This window comes from Triticum aestivum, chromosome 3B (genome assembly GCF_018294505.1).
Source record: "Triticum aestivum cultivar Chinese Spring chromosome 3B, IWGSC CS RefSeq v2.1, whole genome shotgun sequence".
NCBI classification, from domain to species: domain Eukaryota; kingdom Viridiplantae; phylum Streptophyta; class Magnoliopsida; order Poales; family Poaceae; genus Triticum; species Triticum aestivum.
The window spans coordinates 561,396,654-561,410,514 of record NC_057801.1 but is presented as its reverse complement, the minus strand read 5'-3'; positions in this window follow the sequence as shown (position 1 = coordinate 561,410,514).

Sequence of the window (13,861 nt, the reverse complement as noted above, 5' to 3'; positions counted from 1 at the left end):
GGGGTTGTCGGCGACCGGGGTTGGGGGAGAGGATGAAGGACGGCGTCGGCGGCGGCTGGGTGGTTGGGCATCGAGAGATTGAGATAGAGGAGGAGCGAGGGTGGCGGTTGTGGGACGAGAGGGGGAGAGTGGATTGGGGGAGAGGAGTGGATCGGGCAAGTTAGGGTTTGGGTGAGAGGGTGAGGGGGTGAGGGCTGCCGTTGGATCCGGAAGCATCCGATGGTGGTTGATGCATGATCCACTTGATATGCCTATGGACCAATCAGAGCGCACCAAATAATTTGAAGATTTTTTGACCATATAAATTGGTCATGATTGATTACATACAAATTTTTCATTTCATTTTTCAGTGCTTAAAATGTGTTCTTTTGTGAAAGACCTATCAACTATTTGTTCAAATGATGTCATAGTTTGCACAATTTTACATCTTAGATTGGCAAACAACATTGACAAAGGGAGTTTTTATTTCTTTTGCATGAAAAAACAATTTTCCATTTTTTGATTTCCCAAAATAAGTTTTTTTGTGAAGGACTTACCATATATTTGTTGCAAAATTGTACCAAATCAATTTTCTAAAATACTAGGCCATATAATGCACTATTGACCAAATGGTTTGGTGTTAAAAGTTTCGATGCACCTCTCATGAAAAAGACAAATTTCCGTTGATTCAGCTGGAAGCGGGTCAAATTTGAATTGCAGTTGCCTCATAGTTTGCTATTTATTTTTTCCAAAAATCATTTCTAGGTACATAAGTATCTATTTAATCAGAAAAACACCAAAAAAATTCCAAAATTCAACCACTAGCTAGGAATGGTCATTCCCTCCGTTTTGACCGCATTTTGAAACGGGCATAAAAATAAAAAATAAAAAAATTGGGAAACCTTTGAATTGTGTCATTATATGTGGCCAAGTTCCCAGGAAAAATAACAAACTTGTAAAACAACAATTATTTTAAAAAAGTGTTCTCAGAAACGAGTTATCACATATGGAGATCAATGGCTTTCAAGCCAAATGATCAATCTTATGGCCACATTCATGGCATAGTTTGTTCAAATGATCTCATATTGTGCACAAGGGTGCATATTGGAATGGAAAACAATGTTGCCTAAGGAAGTTTTCATTTTCTTTGGACGAAAAAACCATTTTCCATTTTTCGAGTGCCCAAAAGGCGGGTTTTTTGTGAAGGACCTCCCAAATAATTGTTGCAAAATTGGACCAAATCAATTTTCTAAAATACTAGGACATATTTAATGCACAATTGACAAAATGGTTGGGTGTAAAAAGTTTTGATCCACCTCTCGTGAATAAGACAAATTTTCGCTGATTAAGTTGGAAGAGGGTCAAATTTGAACTACAGCTGCCTCATAGTTTGCTATTTATTTTTTCCAAAAATCATTTATAGGTACATAAGTATCTATTTAATCAGAGAAACACCAAAAAAAAATCCAAGATTCAACCACTAGCTAGGAACGGTCATTCCCGCCGTTTTGACCGCATTTTCAAACGGACATAAAAAATTCAAAATAAATAAAAAAATTGGAAGACCTTCGCATTGTGTCATTATATGTGGCCAAGTTCCTAGGAAAAATAATAAACTTGTAATACGACAATTATTTTAAAAAAGTGTTCTCGGAAACGAGCTATCACGTGTGGAGATCAATGGCTTTCAAGTCAAATGATCAATCTTATGGCCACATTCATGGCATAGTTTGTTCAAATGATCTCATATTGTGCACATGGTGCATATTGGAATGGCAAACAATATTGCCTAAGGAAGTTTTCATTTTCTTTGGACGAAAAAATCATTTTCCATTTTTCGAGTGCCCAAAAGGAGGTTTTTTTGTGAAGAACCTACCAAATAATTGTTGCAAAATTGGACCATATAATTTTTCTAAAATACTAGGACATATTTAATGCACAGTTGACGAAATGGTTGGGTGTAAAAAGTTTGGATCCACCTCTCGTGGAAAAGACAAATTTCCGCCGATTCAGTTGGAAGCGGGTCAAATTTGAACTGTGGCTGCCTTGTAATTTGCTCTTTATTTTTTCCAAAAATCATTTATAGGTACATAAGTATCTATTTAATCAGAGAAACACCAAAAAAATTCCAAGATTCAACTACTAGCTAGGAACGGTCATTCCCACCGTTTTGACCGCATTTTGAAACGGGCATAAAAAATTCAAAAAAGAAAATCAAAAAATTGGGAGACCTTCGCATTGTGTCATTATATGTGGCCAAGTTCCCACGAAAAATAATAAAATTGTAATACGACAATTATTTCAAAAAAGTGTTCTCAGAATCGAGCTATAACGTGTGGAGATCAATGGCTTTGAAGCCAAATGATCAATCTTATGGCCACATTAATGGCATAGTTTGTTCAAATGATCTCATATTGTGCACAATGGTGCATATTGGAATGGCAAACAATATTTCCTAAGGTAGTTTTCATTTTCTTTGGACGAAAAAATCATTTTCCATTTTTTGAGTGCCTGAAATGAGATTTTTTTGTGAAGGACCTCCCAAATATTTGTTGCAAAATTGGAGCAAATAATTTTTCTAAATTACTAAGAGATATTTAATGCACAATTGACAAAATGGTTGGGTGTAAAAAGTTTTGATCCACCTCTCGTGAAAAAGACAAATTTCTGCCGATTCAGTTGGAAGCGGGTCAAATTTGAACTGCAGCTGCCTCATAGTTTGCTATTTATTTTTTCCAAATATCATTTCTAGGTACATAAGTACGTATTTAATCATAAATACATGGTTGGGTGGTGATACTTTGATGTTTGGACGGCGGCCTCGGCATGTCTAGTGGGTTGGGCACTCCCCAGGTAGGTGCTAGGAAGAAAATCACAACATAAGATTCTCACGAGGAGACCGATCAATGCTCAATCATGAATAAGCAGCCAAGTGTTTAATTTGAGGTACGGGAAATGCACATGGCTAATGGGCGTGAGTTTTGGCTGAGGATGATTAATTAATAAGAAGACCGTCTTCACAAATTTTCACCTCAAAAGGAGGAGCCTAGGTGGTACTTGCTTTGCAAAGTACCACACTGGACATAAATACGAATGTTGAAGCTGGGCTCAAAATAATGAATGGATTGAGCTGGCATTTGGTGGAGGATGGTTATTTGGGCATAGGTAAGCACTGTAGAAAATGGATACCATTTGGACATGCCAAAGTGGTACTTCCTTCACAAAGTGCTGCTCTGAACATAATATGAAAATGAATATTGTTGAGTTATTTTTGAACTAGGCAAGGAATGTTTTTGACATATTTGATGAAGATATGATCCAAACAATTTATGAAATTTTTTTGGGAATTTTTGGAATAACAGAAATATAGGTTGCTTCACAACCTAGGGCAAAAATTGACACATGGATATGACACATAGGCAAAACTGATGAGATGGCGCCTAGTCATCACAACCCACCACAATCTACAAGGCTATGACCATTTATATTGGTCGTTAACAACTAGAAATAAGGCAGTGGACCAGCACTGTTTGCTTTATGACCATTTCGTGTAAGGAAATTACGACCTTTCTGACCAAAATGGTCGCAATGGTTTAGGGTTTGGAGCCCCCCGAACAGCTTTTGACCAATTGGTCTCAAATGGTCATAGATCTATGACCAATTCTTCCAGGGTCACTAACGGAAGGTCACTAGTTGACGTATTTCTTATAGTGTTGGCTCCCCACAAGATGACTTTTTCCCATTATCTTTGGTAGACCTTTCTTGAACACCGTCAATGCCAAAATAGATTATAAGAAACAAACTGTCAGTGTTAGCTTTGGTGATGAATCTCATGAATTTAATTTTTTCCATGTTTAGTAGACAACCTCATAAGAAAGATTTGCGTAGTAAGGATGAAATTATTGGTCTTGCTTCTATTGTTGTACCTCCTACTGATCCTTTGGAACAATACTTGCTAGACCATGAAAATGATTTGCATATGCATAATGAAGTAGATAGAATCTTTTTCAAACAACAACCCCTGCTTAAACACAATTTGCCTATTGAAACTCTAGGAGGTCCTCCTCCACCTAAAGGTGATCCTGTGTTTAAATTAAAACAATTGACAAACACTTTGAAATATACTTATATTGATGAGAAAAAGATATATTCTGTTATTATTAGTGCTAACCTTTGTGAACATGAAGAAGAAAGATTATTGAAAGTTCTATGGAAGCTCAGAGCTGCTATTGGATATACTCTTGATGATCTTAAGGGAATTAGTCATACATGTGCTGAAAAAAAGGTATTCGTAGTTTCCTTGGTCATGTTGGTTTCTATAGGAGGTTTATCAAACACTTTTCTAAAATTTATAGGCCTCTTACGAATCTATTGCAAAATGAGATTTCCTTTGTGTTTGATGATGATTGCTTGGAAGCCTTCTAAACACTAAAGAAAGCCTTAATTACTGCACCTATTGTTCAACCACCTAATTGGAACTTGCCTTTCGAGATTATGTGTGATGCTAGTGATTATGCAGTTGGTGCTGTTTTAGGACAAAGAGTTGATAATAAATTAAATGTTATCCATTATACAAGTAAAACTCTAGACAGTGCTCAACGAAGTTATGCTACTACTGAAAAAGAATTTTTAGTAGTGGTGTTTGCTTGTGATAAATTCAGATCTTAGTGAAGGAAATATGCCCTAGAGGCAATAATAAAGTTTTTATTTATATTTCCTTATATCATGATAAATGTTTATCATTCATGCTAGAATTGTATTAACTAGAAACTTAGTACATGTGTGAATACATAGACAAAACAAATTGTCCCTGGTATGCCTCTACTAGACTAGCTTGTTAATCAAAGATGGTTATGTTTCGTAACCATAGACACGTGTTTTCATTTGATAAACGGGATCACATCATTATGAGAATGATGTGATGGATATGACCCATCCGTTAGCTTATCATTATGATCGTTACAGTTTCATTGCTACTGCTTTCTTCACGACTTACACATGTTCCTCAGACTATAAGATTATGCAATTCACGAATACCGGAGGAACAACTTGTGTGCTATCAAAAGTCACAACGTAAAAGGGTGATTATAAATATGCTCTACAGGTGTCTCCGAAGGTGTTTGTTGGGTTGGCATAGATCAAGATTAGGATTTGTCACTCCGTGTTTTGGAGAGGTATCTCTGGGCCCTCTCGGTAATGCTCATCACTATAAGCCTTGCAAGCAATGTGACTAATGAGTTAGTTGCGAGATGAAGTATTACGGAACGAGTAAAGAGATTTGCTGGTAATGAGATTGAACTAGGTATGATGATACCCACGATCGAATCTCGGGCAAGTAAGATACCGATGAAAAAGGGAACAACGTGTGTTGTTGTGCGATTTGACCGATAAAATCTTCGAAGAATATGTAGGAGCCAATATGAGCTTCCAGGTTCTGCTATTGGTTATTGATCGGAGATGTGTCTCGATCATGTCTACATAGTTCTCGAACCCTTAGGGTTCGCACGCTTAACGTTCGATGATGATTTGTATTATGAGTTATGTGTTTTGATGACCGAAGTTTGTTTGAAGTCCCGAATGAGATTACGGACATGACGAGGAGTCTCCAAATGGTCTATATGTAAAGATCGATATATTGGAAGGCTATATTCGGACATCGGAAAGGTTTCGAGTGATTTTGGTATTTTTTGGAGTACTAGGGAGTTACAGGAATTCACAGGGAGAAGTAATGGGCCTTATTGGGCCATACGGGAAATAGAGGTGGCATGCCAAGGGGAGGTGGCGCCCCCCATGGGTCCGAATTGGACTAGGGGAAGGGGGCGGCGCCCCCTTGCCCTTTCCTACTCCCTCTCTCCTTCCTTCTCTCCTACTCCTAAAAGGGAAAGGATTCCTACTTGGACTTGGAAGTCCTAGTTGGACTCCATACACTTGGCGCACCCCTAGGGGGGCGGCCTCTCTCCCTCCCTCCTTTATATACGGGGGCAGGGGGCACCCCAAAGACATACAAGTTTCTCTTAAATGTTTGCGGTGCCCCCCTCCACAGTTACACACCTCGATCCTACCATCGTAGAGCTTAGGCAAAGCCTGCGCCAATTGCATCATCATCACCGTCACCATGCTGTCGTGCTGACGGAACTCACCCTCGTCCTCAACTAGATCAAGAGCACGAGGGATGTCATCGAGCTTAACGTGTGCTGAACGTGGAGGTGTCGTACGTTCGGTACTTGGATTGGTTTGATTGCAAAGACGTTCGACTACATCAACCGCATTATTGAAACGCTTCTGCTTTTGGTCTACGAGGGTACGTGGACACACTCTCCCCTATCATTTCTATGCATCTCCTAGATATATCTTGCATTATCGTAGGATTTCTTTTGAAATTACCGTGTACCCCAATAGTGGCATCTGAGCCAGATCTATGCGTAGATGTTTTATGCACGAGTAGAACACAAAGAGTTGTGGGCAATAATAGTCATACTGCTAACCACCAACATCTTAATTTGATTCAGCGGTATTGTTGGATGAAGCGGCCCAGACCGACATTACATGACCGCGTTCATGAGACTGGTTCTATCGATGTGCTTTTGCACACAGGTGGCTGGCGGGTGTATGTTTCTCCAACTTTAGTTGAATCGAGTTTGACTACGTCCGGTCCTTGTTGAAGGTTAAAACAAAACACTTGACGAAAAATCGTTGTGGTTTTGATGCGTAGGTAAGAACGGTTCTTGCTAGAAGCCCGTAGGAGCCACGTAAACCTTGCAACAACAAAGTAGAGGACGTCTAACTTGTTTTTGCAGGGCTTGCTGTGATGTGATATGGTCAAGGCATGCTGTGATATAAATTGTTGTATGAGATGATCATGTTTTGTAACAATTTATCAGCAACTGGCAGGAGCCATATGGTTGTCAGTTTATTGTATTTAATGCAATCGCCATGTAATTGTTTTAGGTTATCACTATCGATAGCGATAGTCATAGGTAGCGATAGTCGTAGTAACAATAGTTGGCGAGACGACAACGATGCTATGATGGAGATCAAGGTGTCGCGCCGGTGATGATGGAGATCATGACGATGCTTCGGTGATGGAGATCGTGAGCACAAGATGATGATGGCCATATCATGTCACATATTTTGATTGCATGTGATGTTTATCTTTTATGCATCTTATTTTTCTTAGTACGACGGTAGCATTATAAGATGATCCCTTACTAAAATTTCAAGGTATAAGTGTTCTCCCTGAGTATGCACCGTTGCGATGGTTCTTCGTGCCGAGACACCACGTGATGATCGGGTGTGATAAGCTCTGCATTCACATACAACGGGTGCAAGCCACTTTTGCACACGCAGATATGGCCTCGGAACACTAGAGACCGAAAGGTGAAGCATGAATCATATAGTAGATATGATCAACATAGTGATGTTCACCATTGAAAACTACTCCATCTCACGTGATGATTGGACATGGTTTAGTTGATTTGGATCACGTGATCATTTAGATGACGAGAGGGATGTCCATCTAAGTGCGAGTTTTTAAGTAATATGATTAATTGAACTTTAATTTATCATGAACTTAGTCCTGATAGTATTTTGCAAATTATGTTGTAGATCAATAGCTCGCGTTGTAGCTTCCCTTTATTTTTGATATGTTCCTAGAGAAAAATAAGTTGAAAGGTGATAGTAGCAAGGATACGGACCGGGTCCGTGATCTAAGGTTTATCCTCATTGCTGCATAGAAGAATTATTTCCTTGATGTACCACTACGTGACAGACCTATTGCAGGAGCAGATGCACACGTTATGAATGTTTGGCTCGTTCAATATGATGACCACTTGATAGTTTAGTGCACCATGCTTTACGGCTTAGTACCGGGACTTCAAAAATGTTTTTGAACGCCATGGAGCATATGAGATGTTCGAAGAGCTGGAATTGGTATTTCAGACTCTTGTCCGTGCTGAGAGGTATGAGACCTCAGGTAAATACTTCGCCTAAAATATGGAGGAGAATTACTCAGCTAGTGAGCATGTACTCAGAATGTCTGGGTACTCAAATCACTTGAATCAAGTGGGAGTTAATCTTCCAGATAAAATAGTGATTGATAGAATTCTCTAGTCACCATCACCAAGTTACTGGACTTCATGATGAACTATAGGATGCAAGGGATGACAAAAACGATTCCCGAGCTCTTCGTGATGCTGAAATGGACGAAGGTAGAAATCAAGAGAAGTATCAAGTGTTGATTGACAAGACCACTAGTTTCAAGAAAAAGGGCAAAGGGAAACAAAGGGAACTTCAAATCGAATGGCAAGAAAGTTGTCACTCATGTGAAGAAGCCCAAAGCTAAACCTAAGCTTGAAACTAAGTGCTTTTACTGCAAAGGAAATGGTCACTGGAAGCGGAACTAGCCCAAATACTTGGTGGATAAGAAGGATGACAAAGTGAACAAAGGTATATTTGATATACCGATTATTGATGTGTACTTTACTAGTGTTCATAGTAACTGAGGGAGTCCTGGATTAAGAGGTCCTCGGCCGTCCGAACTATGTGACGTGGGCCGGACTAATGGGCTATGAAGATACAAGACAGGAGACTTCTCCCCATGTCCGGATGGGACTCTACTAGGCATGGAAGGCAAGTTTGGTGTTCGGATATGAAGATTCCTTTCTCTGTAACCGACTTTGTACAACCCTAGCCCCATCCGTTGTCTATATAAACCGGAGGGTTTAGTCTGTAGGGAACAATCATAATCATATAGGCTAGACTTCTATGGTTTAGCCATTATGATCTCATGGTAGATCAACTCTTGTAATACTCATATTCATCAAGATCAATCAAGTAGTAAGTAGGGTATTACCTCCATAGAGAGGGCCCGAGCCTGGGTAAAACACCATGTCCCCTGTCTCCTGTTACTATCGACTTTAGACGCATAGTTCGGGACCCCCTGCCCGAGATCCGCCGGTTTTGACACCGATATTGGTGCTTTCATTGAGAGTTCTGCTGTGACTTCGATGAAAGGATTGATGTTCGCCTTGTGATCAAGGACAATATCACCTCCAGAGGATCCCTGGCCTCAGCCAAACCCTCCGGCTGGGCGGCTTTACCCTGACCGCCCGTTCGGCCGTTGGGCCGACGATGACTTCTCGGGTCATCAAAAATTGCCTTCATGTTGACTCCGAATACTCCAAACAGATGGATCCGATGGAGTTGTCGTCTTTAAATGAACTCAAGGATCGCATCGCCGCCTTGGGGGCCGCTACAGACTACGATCGGATCGGGCTTAAACCCGGTCAGAGAGAAATTAAATCTCCGCCGATCACCCATCAGATAGCGTTAGTGGAGGAGCAACACAACAATTATCCCTCTGTACTAAGGACGAACCATGTTCGGATTTCCGAGCTCGAAGAGCCGGAAACTCGTCTACGGAAGGACGTGCCCCTCCCTTTGAACTTAGAGTCGGGCTTTGGACCCGGGAAATTGGTTGATATCCTGGAGCCCGAACTATTAAGTTCAGAAGTTTCTAAAACTCCAGATCCCGAATTGGGTCAGAGTTCGGATTCACTTCCACCCACCCACCGAAATATACGCGATCTCATGAGCATACGGCAGTAGTGCGAGGAAACAGTCCATCACTTTTGGGCTAGATTCCTCCTTGTTAAAAACAAGATTAAAGATTGTCGCAACGAAGACGCGATCTCCGTATTCTGCGACAATTGCACAGATGAACGAATCATCAATGCCATGAACCGCCGTCACATATTACACTTCGTTAATGGCAACCATAGTACAGAAGTACTGCACAATGGAAAGCGCCTGGAAAACTCAGGCAACTCCATCGGTGCCACCAGTTTTTACTCAGCCCCCTATCTGGGTAAAAAGGATGCACCCTCGTAGGTCGCCTGATTCGACAGTAAAGAAATAGAAGCCCATTACGGGGAGCAGAACTGTTCTGGAGGGATGGCTCGACAGGCCATGTAAAATAAACACAACACCAGGTACCATACAAACCTTAGAGCATGTTGGATACTCCGGCAAGTGGCCAAAAGCGGCAAGGATCTCCTACCAAAAATACCGCAGAGCAGCAACCCGTGGAGGACGATGACCTTAGAGTATTGATGGTCTTTGAGACTTTTGCCTCAAACAATAGGCGTAAAAGAGCACTCCGCAGCCTCAACAAAGTTTGCCAAGTAGCAGCAATAAACCCTTGGAATGACATGCCCATAACTTTCAGTGCCAATGATGAACCAAAATTCAGGACAGTCCAGTCGCCAGCCGAGTTGGTCCTCAGTCCAATTGTGGACGACTTTCGTCTTACCAAGGTGCCCATGGACGACGGCAGTGGACTAAAGCTCATTTACGAGGAAACTCTCAACAAAATGGAAATAGACAGGAGCCGCATTGAGCAAAGTAGCACGACCTTCCGAGGAATCATTCCTAATCGGGAGGTGTGGTGCGCGGGAAAAATCACACTCGATGTTGTATTCGGCACGTCGGAGAATTACCGGTCCGAAGAAATAACCTTTCAAGTGGCCCCTTTCAATAGTGGATATCACGCCTTACTAGGGCGAGATGCATTTGCACGCTTCCAAGCTATACCCCATTACGGGTACATGAAGCTCAAGATGCCTGGGCCCAATTGTATTATCACTCTTGCCAATGATCTGGACACAGCACTCCACGCCGAAAACAAAACCGTAGCCCTGGCCCTCGAGGCATGGTATGAAGCCCTCGCAGTCGAAGAGTTAACTTCACTACGCTCCCCGATGGATAGGGACGACGTGATCCTGGATAAGCGACCCAAATCCACCTCCTTTAAACCAGCAGACGAAATAGTCAAATTTCAAGTCCACCCGACAGACCCCAAGAAGACAGCATCCATCGGAGCACAGCTGGACCCAACGGTTGACACCGCACTACAAGTGTTTCTATGCGAAAACTGGGACATATCCACCTGGCACCCTTCTGATATGCCAGGAATTCCAGACAGGCTGGCCGAACACGGCCTCAATATATTGAAGGGATATAATCCGGTCAAGCAAACACTACAGCGCTTTTCAGAACCCAAACGACAAGCTATGGGGGAGGAGCTAGCCAAGTTACTCAAGGCCGGATTCATCAGAGTAATAAAACACCTAGACTGGCTAGCAAACCTCGTGATGGTACCAAAGAAGGATAAATCATGGCGCCTATATGTCAACTTCAAACACCTCAAAAAGGCCTGTCCTAACGATCCCTTCCCCCTCCCCCACATCGATCAGATTTTCGACGCCACTACAGGACACGATTCACTGTGTTTCCTCGACACATACTATGGATACCATCAAATCAAGATGAAGGAGTCCAATCAAGCCATAATGACAGTTATTACCCCATACGGGCCTTTCTGCTTCAACACTATGCCCTTTGGGCTCAAAAACACCGGCGCCACCTATCAACGCATGATTCAAACATGCCTGGAGAAACAAATCGGCAAGACAATTGAAGCATACGTGGATGACGTAGTCATCAAAACTAGGCACGTCGAGTCACTACACTACAAAAAAAGACACATCCGTGACATTTTGGGTTGGACGAAAAAAAATTCTGTCATACTTATGACACTTCTATGACGATAATTGTGACAAAACCCGGTATCATCATAGATGTGGCTGGCTCCTACTTCTATGACAAAAAATCATGACAGAAAACGGGCTTTTTGTCCTGAGCGGGTCGGAGACGCAACTGCATGACATTCTTTGGGCCGTCCATGAAGAAAAAAAAGTGGTAGAAAGCGAGGGCGAGGATAATTTCGGCGCGTTCCCGGTTATGATGGGTGGTCGGGGGCCGAGGGATGCGCGTTTCTCTCGTACACATACGCGTGTGTGTGCGAGGCGTTGGGCTCTAACTGAACCCGAGCAAGGCGTAGGGCTCTAACTAAACCCGAGCAATTGCATTAGCTACGTTACTGAACCCGAGTGGTTCCTTTACTACTGCTACTAACTGAAGCCGATGATGCTGCCTCTAGATGAACAATGAGTGTTTGCTGGGGTGTGTGGATAAACAGTGAGTGTTGCGGGGGTGGGGGGGTGGATGAACACTTCCCGGTGGACGTGGATGAATAGGACCCCGTGGTGTTGCCTCTGGATGAACAGGACCCCGATCGATCGAGCCAGTTGGGGCTGGATGAACAGGACCCCGTGGAGGGCTGGATGAATAGGACGACCCCGTGGAGGGCAGGATGAACAGTAGACGGTGGAGGGGTGGCTGAAACAGTAGCCCGTGGAGGGGTGGTTGAACAGGAGTCTGTGGAGAGGGGTGGTTGAACAGTAGCCGGTGGAGTAGCGCGAGGTGGAGGCTGGATGAACAGGAGCCCGTGGATGAACAGTCGCAGGTGGAGGCTAGAGGAGGTCGACGGTGGATGAACAGTAGCCCGTGGAGGCTGGAGGAGGTCAATGGTGGAGATGAACAATATCCCGTGGAGTCCCGTTTTGCGGTATGCCACACCCCTCCCAATGATTAGGACGCCCATTTCGACTGTAGCGCTCCAACACAAGTCCGTTTCCTACATTTTGCGGTATGCCACACCCCTCCCGAGCAACAGGACCCCATTTCGACTGTAGGAGGTCCAGCACAAGTCCATTTCCTCCGTTTGCGGAACGCCAGACCCCTCCCGATGAACAGGATCCCATTTCGAACGTGGCCGGTCGAACACAAGGCCGTTTCCTCCATTGTGCGGTATGCAGGCCGCGTTTTCATCGGCAGTTCCGTCCAAGCCCTCCCGATGAACACGATGACGCATTCCATTCCGACCCAGCCGGTTGGCTCCCCATGAACACGACGACGACGCTATTTCTCCGTTCTGACCCAACCATGTACACGAGCCTTGGCTGTACGTATGCGCGAGTAGGCGTTCGAGACCCCGCCCGTACGTACGTACGTGGCCGTATTTTCTTTCTTGCACACTGGCCGCTGTACGTACGTGTACATGCTACATGTGCGCCTCTACTATGACACGTGTGCGCCTCTACATCGACTAGTATGTACGTACATGTTCGTGACAAGAATGACAACGCTATGTATGCTTCGACCAGGTGGGTCCCGACTATCCACACTTCCTTGCGTGTGAAGATGTAGCTGGTGGGTCCCAGCAGTCAGGGGGCGAATCATTTTTTTTGCCCAAACGCACTTCCTTGCGTGCGAAGATGTAGCTGGTGGGTCCCAATAGTCATGGGGGAAACGTTTTTTTCGTGATATACGGTGGCCCGTCCGGTGGGTCCCTGCTGTCAGGTGGAGGAATAATTATTTTGCGTGTAATAATAAGGAGGCACTTACTTGCGCCCGCCATGGACCTAGCTGTCAACATCTCCACATACAGTACTCTTCCGATGGAAGTCCTTCCTTGACCATGTTGACCACGATGCGCCGAGAGCACCAGGGCGGTGGACGACAGTGAGGCCTAGGAAGTGGACAACGCGGAGCCGGGGAAGACGCGGCAGTGGAAGCCCGCCCGGAGAGGAGTTCGTGGGTTCATTGGTTAAGCTGTGGTGTGAGGCTGCCATCGCCGCAGGGCCTGGCCAGCGGTGGGAATAGTAGGCGGCGGTGAGGCCTCTGGGGCAGCACAGCCGGCCATGGGATGCAGGAGCATGCAGCACGACCGGCGCTGCTTTGGGCGGGTGGAGCAAGAAGACTAGAGGTTGAAGAAGCACTATGGTCATTGGATGGACATCGTACGGTCACTGGAGCTAGAATCGTTCATATTGACTAAGTTGACAAAGCCCTCCATCCTAGTCAACTTAGTAGGCCCACAAGTCAGCCTCCCACCAAGGTGGCTCCCAGCTAGCAGGGAGAGTATTCATTTTTTTTTGTGTAATAAGGAGGCACTTCTGGTGGGTCCGAGCTGAAAGCGGGG